The sequence below is a fragment of the Panthera tigris genome, chromosome D2 (assembly GCF_018350195.1).
Source record: "Panthera tigris isolate Pti1 chromosome D2, P.tigris_Pti1_mat1.1, whole genome shotgun sequence".
NCBI lineage: Eukaryota > Metazoa > Chordata > Mammalia > Carnivora > Felidae > Panthera > Panthera tigris.
Window position 1 is genome coordinate 43,561,507 of NC_056670.1, and position 14,926 is coordinate 43,576,432.

Sequence of the window (14,926 nt, forward strand, 5' to 3'; positions counted from 1 at the left end):
TAGGAAACGTTGGGCCTCCCTCTAACCCAGCAGACAAAGCAGGGGAGACATGGTACAGCAGGGGGTCTCCAGGACATTGCCCAGTGCTCTGCCAGCACCAGCTTTGAGGTGTGCAGGTCACAGTGTTGACAAATGGATACATCTATGCACCCACCACCATAATCATCACCCTGGAAAGTTCTCTGTGCCCTGAGTAGTCAGCTCCCACCCAACTTCAGCCCAGGAAACCAGTGACCAGCTTTATATCACCATAGATCAGATGAATCTTTTCTAGGGCTTCACATACATGAAATCATAGGTACATCTGGCTTCCTTTGCTCAACATAATGTTCTTGAGATTCATCCTTATCACCATATGTATCAAGAAGCTATTTCCTTTCATTACTGTGTAGTTTTCTGTTACCCGAATATATAACCATTTCTTCAGCTATTCACCTGTTGATGGGCATTTGGATATTTCCAGTTTTTTTCTGTTATGATTAAAGCTTCTCTCAACATTCATGTCCAAGTCTTCATGTGAACCTATGTTTTCATTGCTTCTGAGTAAATATTTAGATGCAGAATAGTAGGCTCATAAGGTAAATTTATGCTTAGCTTAATAAGCAATGGTCAGACTGTTTATCAAAGTGATTACCCTATCTTCCATTCCCAGGAGCAAAGTTTTCGTATCACTCTGCCCCCCGCCCCAACCCTGAGACAGGTGGAGAGGTGCTCATGCCGGGCCTACAGGGCATGCAAGCCAGAAGACATTATGCCTGTATCACTGCATGGTGGGCCTTCCCAGCCAGGTCTGGAGCCCCCTCCTTGCTGAAGGCTTCCCTGGCCCTCAGTTTTGTGCTCTCCTCTGTACCTCCATGTGCACAGTGACCCACATGTACCCACATGGCAATGGCCATGCTGGGGAGGGAGAGCACTGTATGTTTCTACCAGCCAAGGGCTCAAGGACAGGGCTCTGTTTTATTTACCTGGGTATCTCTCCTCCTGACCCCCAACCCCTGACAATCTTGCACCATGCCTGGCATTACCACTTTCTGGTACATGTGTGATGAATACCTGAATGAATGAATGAATGGATGAAGTCTGTTTTAATTACTTCTATCTCTATGCCCGCCTCACTCAGTTGGACCATTGCTTTCTCCAATTGGGTGTGTGATTTGAGCACTGACCTCTCTTGGGGAAAACCTTCCTTTCAGTCTTCTGAGGAGAACACTAAACCTGATGTGGACTTGACCACTCGGGGAGGGAGAGGGGCTTCTGCTGCATTCCCTACTAACCCCTGCCTTCACCCAAGGACTGCCAGAGGGAGGCCTCCCTGGTGGAGCCTTTCTTTCCACACACACAGTCTTTGCTTCCACACTGGAAAACAGGTCTCCTGTATGGTTGTCCTGGTCATGGGAGTAAAGAGCTCCAGAGTTGGGCCTCAAGAATCTCAGAAGAGGTCCCCACCTTGGTTGGCAAGAATGGCAAGACCATTCTAAGCCCAGGTTTTCTCCTCCAGAAAGAACAGAGTGGTAATAACACATTCACAGCACTTCTCTGAGATTAGAATGAAATCATGTATATGAAAGTGCTTTAAAAACACTAAATTACTCCCCAAACATAAGGCCTATTATCATGCAGGACTTGGTTCTCCTCACACAGCCTGCCCACCAGTATCACCAGGCTCATTAGCTGTGCTGAACACATCCTCATGTATCTGTCAGTCTAGAAGCCATGAACAGACTCACTGTCAGCACCCACCGGTGACCTTGTATGAGGAGCACTGTCAGGCCGAGACCAGTTAAGGTGGTTTCCCACCACTGGGGCTCTGAGGCCAAAGGAAGCATATGCTCCAAGGCTTCAGACCTCAGGACCTATGAGTTATACCATCCTTCTTTCCTTCCTTCCTTCCTTCCTTCCTTCCTTCCTTCCTTCCTTCCTTCCCTCCCTCCCTCCCTCCCTCCCTCCCTCCCTCCTTCCTTCCTTCCTTCCTTCCTTCCTTCCTTCCTTCCTTCCTTCCTTCCTTCCCTCCTTCCCTCCTCAGTGTTCTTTCCCAACATCCACAGATTTGCATTTTTGGCGACAAAAATACTTAATATCTGGTGGCTGGACCTGGGTGGTCCTCCCTACAGCCTTCTCTTCCAGTTTCCACTTTGCTTCTCCATTTAAATATTTTTTTTAATGTTTGTTTATTTTTGAGAGAGAGACAGAAAGAGCATGAGCAGACTCCAGGTTCCAAACTGTCAGCACAGAGCCAGATGTGGGGCACAAACTCACAAACCACGAGATCGTGACCTGAGCCAAAGTCAGATGCTCAATGCTCAAGTCTGGGTGGCTCAGTTGGTTGAGTGTACGACTTTGGCTCAGGTCATGATCTCGCAGTTCATGAGTTCGACCCCCACATTGGGGCTGTGCTGACAGCTCCAAGCCTGAAGCCTGCTTAGATTCTGTGTCTCCCTCTCTCTCTGTCCCTCCTATGCTCATGGTCTCTCTCTCTCTCTCTCAAAAATAAATAAATATTTTTTTAATTAAAGAAAAAAAAATAAGTCAACCTGTAGCTGCCTATCTCTCAAATCAGAAAAAGTCCTTGCTCAACTAAGTGGCATTACTAAGTACCCGGCAAACCCCATGACTGTTCAAAAGCTACACTTAAAAGTGATGTCCAGGGAAGCTATATTGCTTACAGCCAGACTAGCTCCCCAAATGAGGATGGAGGAAAGAATACACCATCACAGTGTATCCAGGCACTCTCAGAGCTCTCAGCAGGGATCCTGAAAAGCAAGATGAGGGAGCTGGAGAAACCACTATACCTCAAGGGCCACCCTTGCTCCAATGAGGTTAGGTGCCTTAAGCTCTGAGGAGGGCCATGACAATCTCGTACCTAACTAGTATGCAAGGGCCCAGTCCCAGAAGGTGACCACAGTCCTGCTAAGCATGCAGAAGCAAATATGGGAGCCCTAGTTCAGTAAGCCTTTCCTCCCAAGTTAGCTCAGACCTCACAAGCTCCTGGAGGGAAAGTGTCTATAGAGGCTGGGAAAGGGGCCAAAGTCTCACATGACTTCAGCAGATGAACAGAACAAGGACTGCAGATGCAAATTAGGCACTGGACAAGTTAGAATGGGACATCCTGAGTCAGAAGGCTAAAGTTTCTTATTCAATATGTAATCATGATGCTGCCTACTCTGGGCACATTGATCACTGGATATCAGGGCCATAATCTGTGGACTCTCAGCTCTTTGGGGTGAAGACACTAAGCATACTGCTCAGGTTTGGGAGGTCCTGAACTGGCAGAGGGATTTAGGAACTGATGGAATCAATCAGTACTAGCCTGCTAGATTCCCTCTTCCTCCCAACCTACTATACCTACACTTAGCTCAACACACAATTGTGAAGCCCCTACTCTGGGACAAGCTAGCAACACAATGATGAGTTTCTATGCTTAAGGCACTCACAGTTTACAGGGAAATATAGGCACATGGGCAGATAGTTTAAAATATTATGCTAAGTGCTCCATGGGAGATAATTATCTGTGAGCCTAAGAAAAGATGCCCAACCCAGTCAGGGGAGTCTGGAAGAATGATCTGTGTTGTTGATGCCTGAGACAAGTATTGTTTATCTTTTATTCACTGCTGCTACAACTGTATTGTGGATTCTGAGACATGTTGCTAAAGGCAGCTGAAGCATAGATTCCATGGAATTCTTCATGTGGAACAAGCTACATTTTTCAGACACAAAATGATTCTTCTGACTTTTTCCTCCATGTGCAACCAGGTCCCAGGCCCTAGGGATTCCACTACTGAATTTCTCTCTCCACTCCAACCCTTCCTGCCCTAGTTCACTGCCACTGCCTTAGTTATCACTTCTCTGGTCATCACTTTTCCACTTAATTTGTATGGCAATAATACTACAAACAGCTATATTAAAGTTTTTATATAATATTAAAATTAAGCCACTATTAATCTGAACTAGACTGTTTTAAGTTAAAATGTTAATGTAATCCTCAGGGCAACCACTAAGAAAATAACTCAAAAAATGTATAATAAAAAACAAAAACAGAATTAAAAGGCTACACTAGAAAATATCTACTTAATGTAAAATAAGGCAGTAATGTAGGAATAGAGAAACAATGATATAAGGTGTACAGAATGCAAATGGCAAAATGGAAGATGCAAATGATACTCCATCAGTAATTACATTAATTATAAATGAATCAAATACTCCAATCAAAAGGAAAAGACTGGGATTTGTGAATTTTTTTAAAAATCCAACCAGATGCAGTCAATAAGAAACACACTTTAGATTCAAAGATAGAATAGGTAAAAAGGAAAAGATGGGAAAAGATGTACCATGGGAACATTAACCAAAAGAGACTAATATCAGAGAAAATAGACTTTAAGATGAAGTGTTAGAATAGATAAAGACAGATATTTTATAATGATAAAGTGTCAATCCATCAGGAAGATATAATAATTATATCTAATTGCATTACATATATAATTCTATTTAATTCTAATTTTATTACACATATATCATATAACTAGATGTAATATGTTGTATATGAGATATACACATGTAACAACAGATCCCCCAAAACACATGAAAAAGAAACTGATGGAATTGAAAGTAGAAAATGATCACTGAACAATAACAATTGGAAACTGTAATACCTCATTTTCAATAATTGATAGAACAACTAGGCAGAAAGTCAACATGAAACAGACCTGACCAACATTATAAACCAACTGGACCTAAAAGACTTCTGAGGACCCTCCATGTGAAAAGAGAAGAATGCATATACTTCTCATGCACACATGGAACATTCTTCCAAGACAGATCATATACTATACCATTAAACAAGCCTCAATGAAATGAAAAGGGTTAAAATCACATAAAGTGTATTATCTGGCCTTAGTGAAATTAAATTAGGAATCTAAAACAGAAAGAAATGTTAAAAATCCATGAATGTATGGAAATTATACAACACACTCCTCAATAACCAATATTTCAAAGAAGAAATCTCAAAGGAAATTTAAAGATACTTTGAGATAAATGAAAAAAAGAAAAACATGGCATGCAGTGAAAGCAGTGATTAGAGGGAGACTTCTTTTTTTAAAAAAGAAAGATCTCAAGTAAGCAATCTAGCCTTCCCTTTAAGTAACTGTTAAAAAAAATTAAGACCAAACTAAATGCAAACAAGCAAAAGGGAAGAAATAATAAAGCTTGGAGTAAAAATATATGAAATAGAAAATAGAAAAACAATAGAGAAAATAAGTAAACAAAAAAGTCAGTTATTTGATGAGATCAACAAAATCAACAAACCTTTAGCTAGACTGACCAGGGAAAAAGGACAGAAAACTCAAATTAGTAGGATTGGGAAAGAGAGGACATCATTACCAACCTTACAAAAATAAAAATAATTATAAAAGAATTGTATGAATAACTGTATGGGTAACAAATTATATGACTTTGGTGAAAGGACAAATTCCTAGAAAGACACAAACTATTGAAACTGTCTCAAGAAGAACTAGAATGTCTGAACAAACTTGTAAGTTTATTCAGTAAGTAAGTAAATTGAATTAGTAATTTAAAACCTTCCCACAAAGAAAAGCCAAGGCCCAAATGTCTTCACTGACAAATTTTTATTTAAAGAAGAATTAATATCAAGCTTCCACAAACCTTCCTCCACCCACCCACCCGCCTATCCCCCCAAAAAGGAAGGAACACTTCCCAACTCATTCTATGAGGCTATTATTACCCTGACACTAAAATCAGGCAACAAGATCACAAGAAAGGAAAAATGCAGGCCAACATCCCTTATGACTATAGACCCAAAAGTTTTCTTTTTTTTTTTAATATAATTTATTGTCAAATTGGCTAACATACAGTGTGTACAGTGTGCTGTTGGTTTTGGGGGTAAATTCCCATGATAGACACAAAAGTTTTCAATAAAATAATAGTTAACTAAATCTAGCAGCATATAAGAAGGACTATACACAATGATCAAGGACATTTATTCCAAGAATGAAAAGATTTGTTTAACGACTGAAATCAGTCAACTCACTATATTAACAGATAAAGGACAAAAACCACATGATTATCTCCAATGATGCAGAAAAAGCGTCTGAAAAACTCCAACACCCTTTCATAATAAAAATATTAAACAAATTAGAAATAGCAAACTTTCTCAACCTTTGTAAGGACATCTATGAAAAATCCACAGCTAACACACTTAATGATGAAAGACTAAATGCTTTCCCTCTAAGATAATGAACATGACAAGGATGGATGTCCACCATTGGATATCACTTCTACTCAGCATTGTAGTGGAGATTCTAATCATGCCAATTAGACAAGCAAAGAAATTAAAAGGCATCTAGAAGTAGGAAGGAAGAAGTAAAACTATCTCTATTTGCAGATGATAAAAACTTGTATATAGACATTCCTAAGGGACCCCCATAAACAAAACAGAGCTAAAAACTATAAAATATATATATATAATAAAATAATGATTTTCAGTTATCAGGGAAATAGAAATTAAAACCACAGTGAGACACCACTATACTGCCTTCCAAAGATCTAAAATTAAAAAGACTGACAACACTAAGTGTTGGTGAGAATGTAGAGTAGCTGAAACTTTCACACATTGTTTGTGGGAGTAAGAACTCCTGAAACCATTTTGGAACAAAGTTGGGCAGCATCTTCTAAAGCTGAACATATGCCTATTTTATAACACAGCAATCCCATTCCTATATATACATCTGAGAGAAATAAACATATGTCCACCAAAGACATGGACAAACACATTAGCAACAGACTTATTCATAATATCACAAAATTAGAAATAACTCAAATGACCATCAACTAGGAAATGGATAAATGAATTGTGGTATACTCACATAATGGAATTCTACAAAGCAACAAATACCAGATAGACATAACAATACAGAGCAGTCTCAAAACATTATGTTGCACGAGAGAAGTCAAACATAAAAAGTACAGCCTGCATGATTCCATTTATATGAAGTTAAGGCAAAACAAACTGACAGTGAAAGAAGTTAATGGTTATCACCAGGTGAGAAATAGATGAGAATTGGACTACTGATGGACTAATTGATGGACTAATTGATGGACTAACTGAATATGATGGAACCTTCCGGAATACATGGTGTTCTACATCTTGATCCAGGTGCCAGTTACATAGGAGTGTACATATGTAAAAACGGAATCAAGCTGTACATTTAAATATCAATGTTTTTATGTACTTTACAAAACTGGGATTTAAAAAGTTTTTTAAATGACATTATCAAAGATGAAATTAAAATATATTAAATAACATCAAACAAAATGAATTATTTATTTTTTTTTTAAATTTTTTTTTTAATGTTTATTTCTTTTTGAGACAGAGAGAGACAGAGCATGAACAGGGGAGGGTCAGAGAGAGGGAGACACAGAATCTGAAACAGGCTCCAGGCTCTGAGCTGTCAGCACAGAGCCCGACGCGGGGCTCGAACCCACGGACTGCGAGATCATGACCTGAGCTGAAGTCGGCCGCCTAACCCACTGAGCCACCCAGGCGCCCCCAAAATGAATTATTTAAAAAACTGCATCCAGGATTCTAGCCTAGGTCTGCCCCAGCACCTAGCACACATGTCTATTCCGCCATGTCCCATGGGCCTCAGGCTGTGTCTCAATAAAAGCAACCAAGGATTTCCTACGCATTTTTTACTGACTCAAAATATTGATGGCTCATAGTGAACTCTTAGTCAACTAAAATTTCCAAGTCTGTTTTCCCCTATGCACAGCTAGGACCCATTGTCCTCATTCTGTCCTTTTACAACTTTAAAACATTTTTAATATTATTATTATTGTTACTTGTTACTGCAAGATGTAACAACCCTAATGGAAATCAAATGCAAAGGGAAAAGGAAATTCTCCCCCAGGCCAACCATCTCACAAATTGTCAAGTTCCAGAGCCCTCCAGTCCCTGTCCACTTACATATTTAATTTTTATGTACTTATAATCACCCCATAGATACAAGTCTGCTATTCTTTTTTAAATGTACATACTGTTACATCATAAATATTTCCCATAGTCTTTATAATTATAGATTTTATTGGCTGCAGAATAAGTCTATAGGGTGACTACACCCATAATTTTCTTGGCTATTCCCTGCACTGAACACTGAGGTCATTTCCAATTTTTCAGTATGATAGATAGCACTGCAATGAAATGCTTATGTATTCATGCATTTCTCATTTAAATTATACCATTAGTCTAAATTCTTAGAAGCAAGATTATTGGGTCAAAAGGTATGATTTTAGGTATGTTTTGCAAAATGGTTTCCTAATTGACTTGGCCACCCACAATGAATAAACAGTTTTACCACAACCTTGACAGCATTATTATAACTTTTAATCACAGGCAATAGACATAAAATTATTTCATAAATTCCATTTTATTTTGTAATTCTGTGATTACTCAAGTAGTTCTCCATCTTGCCATGTTTGTTCTTGAAATGCTGGTATCTGACACAGGGCCAGGTACAGAGAAGGAATTTGATAAACGTCTTTTGAAGTGAACTAACTTTATTTTTTGGGATGTCAGTTGTTCATTCATGCCTTTTGCCCATTTTTTAAATCTAAGCTCTAATGTATGCCTCACTGATTTGAAAGAGGCAAAGTAAGTACTTCCAACTTGTCATATATATAGCATTTGTTACTCTACCCTCCACTATCTTTCTTCTTTTTTTTTTTCTATAAAATTAGTTCTAAATTTTTTTAAAGTTGTGTCTGCAGTAGACCCTCAAACAACATAGGTTTGAACTGTGTGGGTCCACTTATATTTTATATGTGGATTTTTTGGACAAATACAGCACAGTACTGTACTTTCTCTTCTTTATGGTTCTCTTAACATTTTCTTTTCTCTAGCTTACTTTATGCTAAGAATATGGTCTATATATAACACCGGTAACATATAACATATGTGTTAATCAACTGTATATGCTATCAGTAAGGCTTCCAGTCAACATTAGGCTAGGTAGTCAAGTTTTAGGGGAATCAAAAGTTAAATGCAGGTTTTTGACTGCACATGCGAACCCCCACTCTGTTCAAGGGTCAACTGTATTTGCCTTTGTAATATTTTTTATCACTTTACATTTTCGAAAATTATCTGAAAAATCTTGTGACCTATCTTTTCCTTATTTTCCAGGATTTTTTTTCCTACTTAATTCCTTAATAGAACTGTTACTTATTTTTGGCACACGATGAGGTATGTAGCTTTTTTTCCCCCAAAATAACAATAAATTCTGCCAAAATCATTTAGTCAACAATCCTTCCTTTCTCCATGGTGTTTGATTCCTCCTTTATCTTCTATTAAGTTATTTTATGTAATAGGATCTCCTACAGACTTTGTTGTTGCTATAAATTTGTTTTGCACAGTGTCTCTTTATCTCTCTGATTTAATTATTGGTATATATGTTCTAGAATCTGTTAATAGTTGTCCCCTTCATTATTTCTTGTTTTTTAAGTATTTTATATTGACCAGGTTTCCCTTGCCAGTGTAATTTTCTTTTTATTTATTTTTTTAAGAGAGAGAGAATGCGAGTGGGGGAGAGGGACAGAGAAAGAGAGTCTTAAGCAGGGGCTCCATCCCACGACCCTGGGATCATGGACCTGAGCCGAAATCAAGAGTTAAACACAGCTGACTGAGCCACGCAAGTGCCCCTTGCCAGTGTAATTTTCTAATCAATTTGTAAAAGTCCAATTAAAAAAATGATTGGGATTTTGATAGAGATTGAACTACAATTATAAATTGAGAATAGACTTTTTTATATTTACCCGAAAGACTCTATCTGGGACTATTGTAAGTCACCTCAATTATTCTTCTTTATTTTTTTTAGTGAGATATGGTGAAATGCCAAAGAGCATGGACTCTGGAGTAGATTATCTGGGTTTGAATGTCAGCTCATCTACAAACTGGAGCTATGTATCAGTTAGTGTTGCTAGGTGACGACCAGATAATCTTGGTGGCATACAACATTGAGGACATACTTCTCCCACTGGCAGGTCTTTGGGTCAGCTGAGTCGCCCCGCTCCACATTCTCATTCCTGTGGCTCAGGTGAGAGGACACTGAGTACCTGGGGCAGGCTCTTCTTGTTGTGGTCAGAAATGGAGGAACAAGGGGAAACATTCCCCACCCCTGAAAGCTTAGACTCAGAACTTTCACATTCACTTTTGCCCACATAACATGAGTCAAAGCAAGTTCATGGCCAGGTCCAGTATCAATAGTGCATGGAAGTAACTTATTGGAGGATATTTAGGGATAGGAATGAATACTTTCTGGACAATAATTTCATCTACTATACCATATGACCTAGGGAAATTTACCTAAAACCCAAGGTTCAGTTTTCTTTTTTAATAAAATAGAGATTATCACCCTGCCAACTCATGGGCTGCCATGAGGACTAAATAGAATAATGTCTGAAAATCACTCAGCATCATGCCTGATGAGTAGCAGAACTCAGTAAATGTCAGGTATTATTATTCTTTCTAATTCTAGGCCAAACACTGCAATTGGCCTTTCGAACCTTTCAGGTTTTGCATGTTTTAGATTTTATCTTGTGTTCTCTGACACATTGTGCCAGTCATTGGAGATATTTGGAATCATCATCTCTCAAGTAAATAAACAAATTCTGACAGCACCATATTACCTAGGCTTCTATATATTACACAGTGGGCTTGTGTGGCACTGATTACAGAGCCATCCTTTTTGACTTGTCATCATGTAATGTTTGATCTTTGTGCCACAGCTCTTCACAGACAGTGGACATGTTGAAGGAGACAGAGCCAATATTGAAGTCCTCTTTTGATTGACATCAATCAGTGGATCAATAACCTCTGGATATATGCTTAAAGTTATACATCAACCTAATTGACCTGCTTAAAATTCTATGCTTCCCTGTTTCCTCTAGAAGGGCCTCATACAAATCTGAATAGGCATCCCCAGTCCTATTATATATTCTTGTCCTGAGTATGAATTTCTCCAAAATCTCCATGTATGGCTCTGTTGGTTTATTCAGACATTCCCTATCTCCGCTAGAGGTATTCACGATTATGTGCCCACATTCATTTCAGAGCCTCTACAGCCCAAAGAGTCATCTTTCCTTATTTTGACAAAAATATTGGGATTTCTTTGGGACTTTTGCAATTCCCCTTACCAAGTTGTAGGGTGAGAGCATCTTTTGCCCAGCCTTCCCTTCCTGGCTTCAGAAACTGAAAGGTCATCTGGGAAATCTGTCACAAGGCTCCCCTCACTTCCACTTCACCAAATGGTTCCTCCACACTGTCCACATTTAGGGCCAAGATAGCAATTGTCTTCATCAAATCCTCTGTCATATAGGAAATAAAATTGCCAAAAAGCTATAAGATGCTTGATGAGACCTAGCAGATGGCTAGTTTGTGACTGGGATCAGCTTAGGGGTCATCCTAGAATTTTCAAACAGGGGAAGCCAACTGGCCTCCCTGTGGACATTGAGCTGGGGCCAGTTTATAGTAGGCTAGGCTGGAACCCCAAATTCCAAGGACTGGCTTTTCTTGGTCCAGACTTGTGGTCAGTGAGTCTCCAAGTAGCCCTACTTCAACAAGTTCTCATAAGGCAAGAGACCATCGAGAAGATGATCAAGAAAGTCAATGCTCAGGGCACCTGGGTGGCTCAGTCAGCTGAGCATCTGACTCTTTATTTCGGCTCAGGTCATGATCCCAGAGTTGTGGGATCGAGACCTACATCAGGCTCAGCACTGAGCATGGAGCCTGCTTAAGATTCTCTGTCTCTCTCTGCTCCCCTCCCCAACTCATGCTCTCTCTAAAGTAAAAAATAAGGAGTTAATAAAAAAAGAAAGTCAATGCTCAAGGCCAAGCTCTTACATAGGCCATCTTCCCAAAAACTAGGTTCATTTGTGCTCCCCCAAAAAGATGATAGTGATTTTTTCTTGTAATATATATTTCACCTATAAGAACAGTTTAACCTATTTAAGACTTTTTCCTTTATTACTCTTCCAAAATCTATCACTTGAATGGCGTGCCATTGGTGAGAGTAAGGGGAGCCCTGAGAGAGCTCACCGAAGGTGCAAGGGCCCTCTCTCTCTCTGTTCACCTCGCCAGCTAACCGCTGGGTTGGCGAGCATCGTCTAATAGACATGAATGCCTCTGCACTGTATGTCTCATCCTTCTCAGAACCTGGACAAGATTGTGCTATTCTCTTCCTTTCTTCTCATTAATATAAAAGCCTTTATTTTCTCTAATTTGATTATTGAGTTTTTGTTCTGTTTTCAAGCAAAAACAAAATGACCAGCGATCAAACTGTGATCATTTCCTGCAGAGATTAATCTGTCTGTAAGGCCGTGTTCTGCTGAGCACTTTGATCCACATTAATCATGCCTCAGGACCATGCTCCATCAATACAGCACAATTACTAGAGTGGCCAGCAATGAAACGATTTGGAATCACTGCCCCAAGAAGTAGGGATTCCTCTAGACCAAGGGAAGGCAGTGAGAGCTATTGCTCATCAGACCTATGCCTGGTCCTCTTCAGAGATGAAAGAGCGAGCTACTGCCTCCTTGTCTTAGAAAACCTAACCCAGCCAGCTAGCCTCCCTGCCCCTTGTCACCCCTTGCCCTGCCCTGCGTGTACACCAACAGAGGGGTGCTCACATTCCAAGCTGATTCCCAGGAGACAGAGCCCTCCTATCTCCCAGTGTCCCTACAGCAGCTGCTCTGTCAGCCATAGCCACATCTCCTTCTTTCTGTGTATGCTCTGCAAATTTGTGCCTTCAGTCCTGACTGTCTTCAAAAGCCCCAGATAACAGGCAAAAACAAAAATCCAGAGTTCCCCAGTCCCCGGGAAAATATACCACATTGGAACAGTTTGCTCCAACCATAATGGGAACTGATCTGTGAGCCATGGGACCGTAAGTGATCTGAAATCATCAAAGGAACCATTCTCCTCCTCTTGCCGTATATGGAAGGCACTTAGGGAGGACTTATTTCTAAGCAGCAAGCACTGGCCCATGAATTCCAGTGCAGTCTTCTCCCTGACAAAGCCCAGCTCTCAGGGGAGAGGTGAAGCCCATAAAACCTATGTAGGAGCCAAGGATGCTTAACACACTTGATTTGGGGGACAGCCCCTCCTCTGTGAATGTCAACGAATGTCTACGTTGTAGCGTTACTACAGTTGGAAGAAGACTCGAGATGTAAAAATGGTTGGAGAAGTGAGTGACGTGTAGTAGATGCTTAGAAAAGGTTTTTCTTCCACTCCACAGCCTCTTGTGGTGAAAATGCAGATGGTAGAGGCCACACATACTCTGCCCCAGGCAGATCAGATGGTGAGGAGAGAGGGAACAGGCTTCAGGGAAGAGTCCACAAGGAGGGCTAATAGCCAGGCCTGACCCAAGGGTACACACCCCATCTAAAGGGGCTCCAGTAGACACGGTGAAAAACACTGTGTAGGCCACACAAACACATCTCTGAGCTGAGTTCAGCACACGGGCAGTGAGGTTTCAATTCCAGAAGAGAGAAAGATCTGGAAAATGCAAATAGTTGTGGAACATTTCTAGCAACATAAAGGGAGCAGGCCGAAGCAAGATCCCCATGCAAACCTGCTAAGCCTAGAAGCTCTCACTTTTGCACATGCACCCTCAAGGCTGACCCCTCAGGACACAATGCTGTGAGATTATCTCCTTTGCTTCCCTGGATTAGATTACAAACCCTCAAATCCCATGTGGAAACACCAGGCCAATCTATACATCGCAAAAACCCACTACCTGCTAAAGTCCCTCCACTGAAGGTGAAACACTAACTACTATTTAAACAGACTGGCAAGGCTGACCTCAGTATCCAATGCACTGGAGGATGGGCATGATGGCAGATATGATAACCGATGGCCATGGCAGGGCCCTCATGAGAACCAGTTCAAGTTGGACCAGAAGGCCAAAGTGGCCCTGGAACTTATCCAACTCTCTAAAAGCATTTTGCTAACCTTCTGGAGCTCCCCCAAAAACCTGGGGTTATCCTTATAATTCTTGCTTGCTATATGAAATAAAGCCATCAATAAATGGTGGAGAGATGGACATTTTTCCAGACCATCCAGCATCCCCCCCTCCCCCCACTCACCCTGTGATCAAAGAAATATCCCGAAAGCCACATCTTTGGGGTTCGGGCTCAACTCCATGTAGCTGCCAGGGCTACTCCACTCATCTCTGACTGGCTGCCAGACTAAAGGACGCAGAACAGCCACATGATATGCTGGCCAAAGTCTGAAAACATATTGCATTTGCTTGTAAACATTTTCTCAAAGGAACCGGAGTAGCTTACACAAAGAATTTATCTAATCAACTGATACAACATAAATAAAGCATAATCAATTAGAACAAGAGAAAAGGGAACTACAATTGTACCAACATAAGAATTAATGGCCTTGATCTTCCTGATAGTAAGAACAAAAAAGGGAAATACATTCAGTTGCTTGGATCATGATGCCAGGGAGGAGGAAGCAGATATTCACTAAGTTCTGAAAGACACACCTCCAAGTTGTGTAACAAAGAGTTTCTTCAAGGGAAAAAGCAAATACTCATTGAATACCAACTACATACTGGGAATGCCATGACACCCATGACATACAGGGACATCCCAGCCTGTAGGAGTTTATGAGAACATGACCAGTGTGGAAGGGGTGGTGACCAGTGTGCCAGCCAAGTCCAGCTCTGACTCAGCCCCTGGCCATCCTGTGCAGAACACAGCCTGCCCAACTGTATAGGAAGCCTTGTTTATGCACATCCTCCCTGCATCCTTATAGGGACCCTGCAAGGACATGGCTCCACTCCACGGGTTTTAAAAAAGGAGAGAGACTCAGAAAGAGTAAGCATCTTGGCCAAGTTCAAGTCAGTGAGTGGCA

General features: G+C 40.6%; 1 protein-coding gene across 1 annotated transcript in view; it reads right to left on the bottom strand.

The window, feature by feature from the left end:
• Nucleotides 1-14,926, bottom strand: part of GRID1 (glutamate ionotropic receptor delta type subunit 1) — a 534,516-nt gene that overhangs the window by 303,283 nt on the left and 216,307 nt on the right. The window lies entirely within an intron of this gene.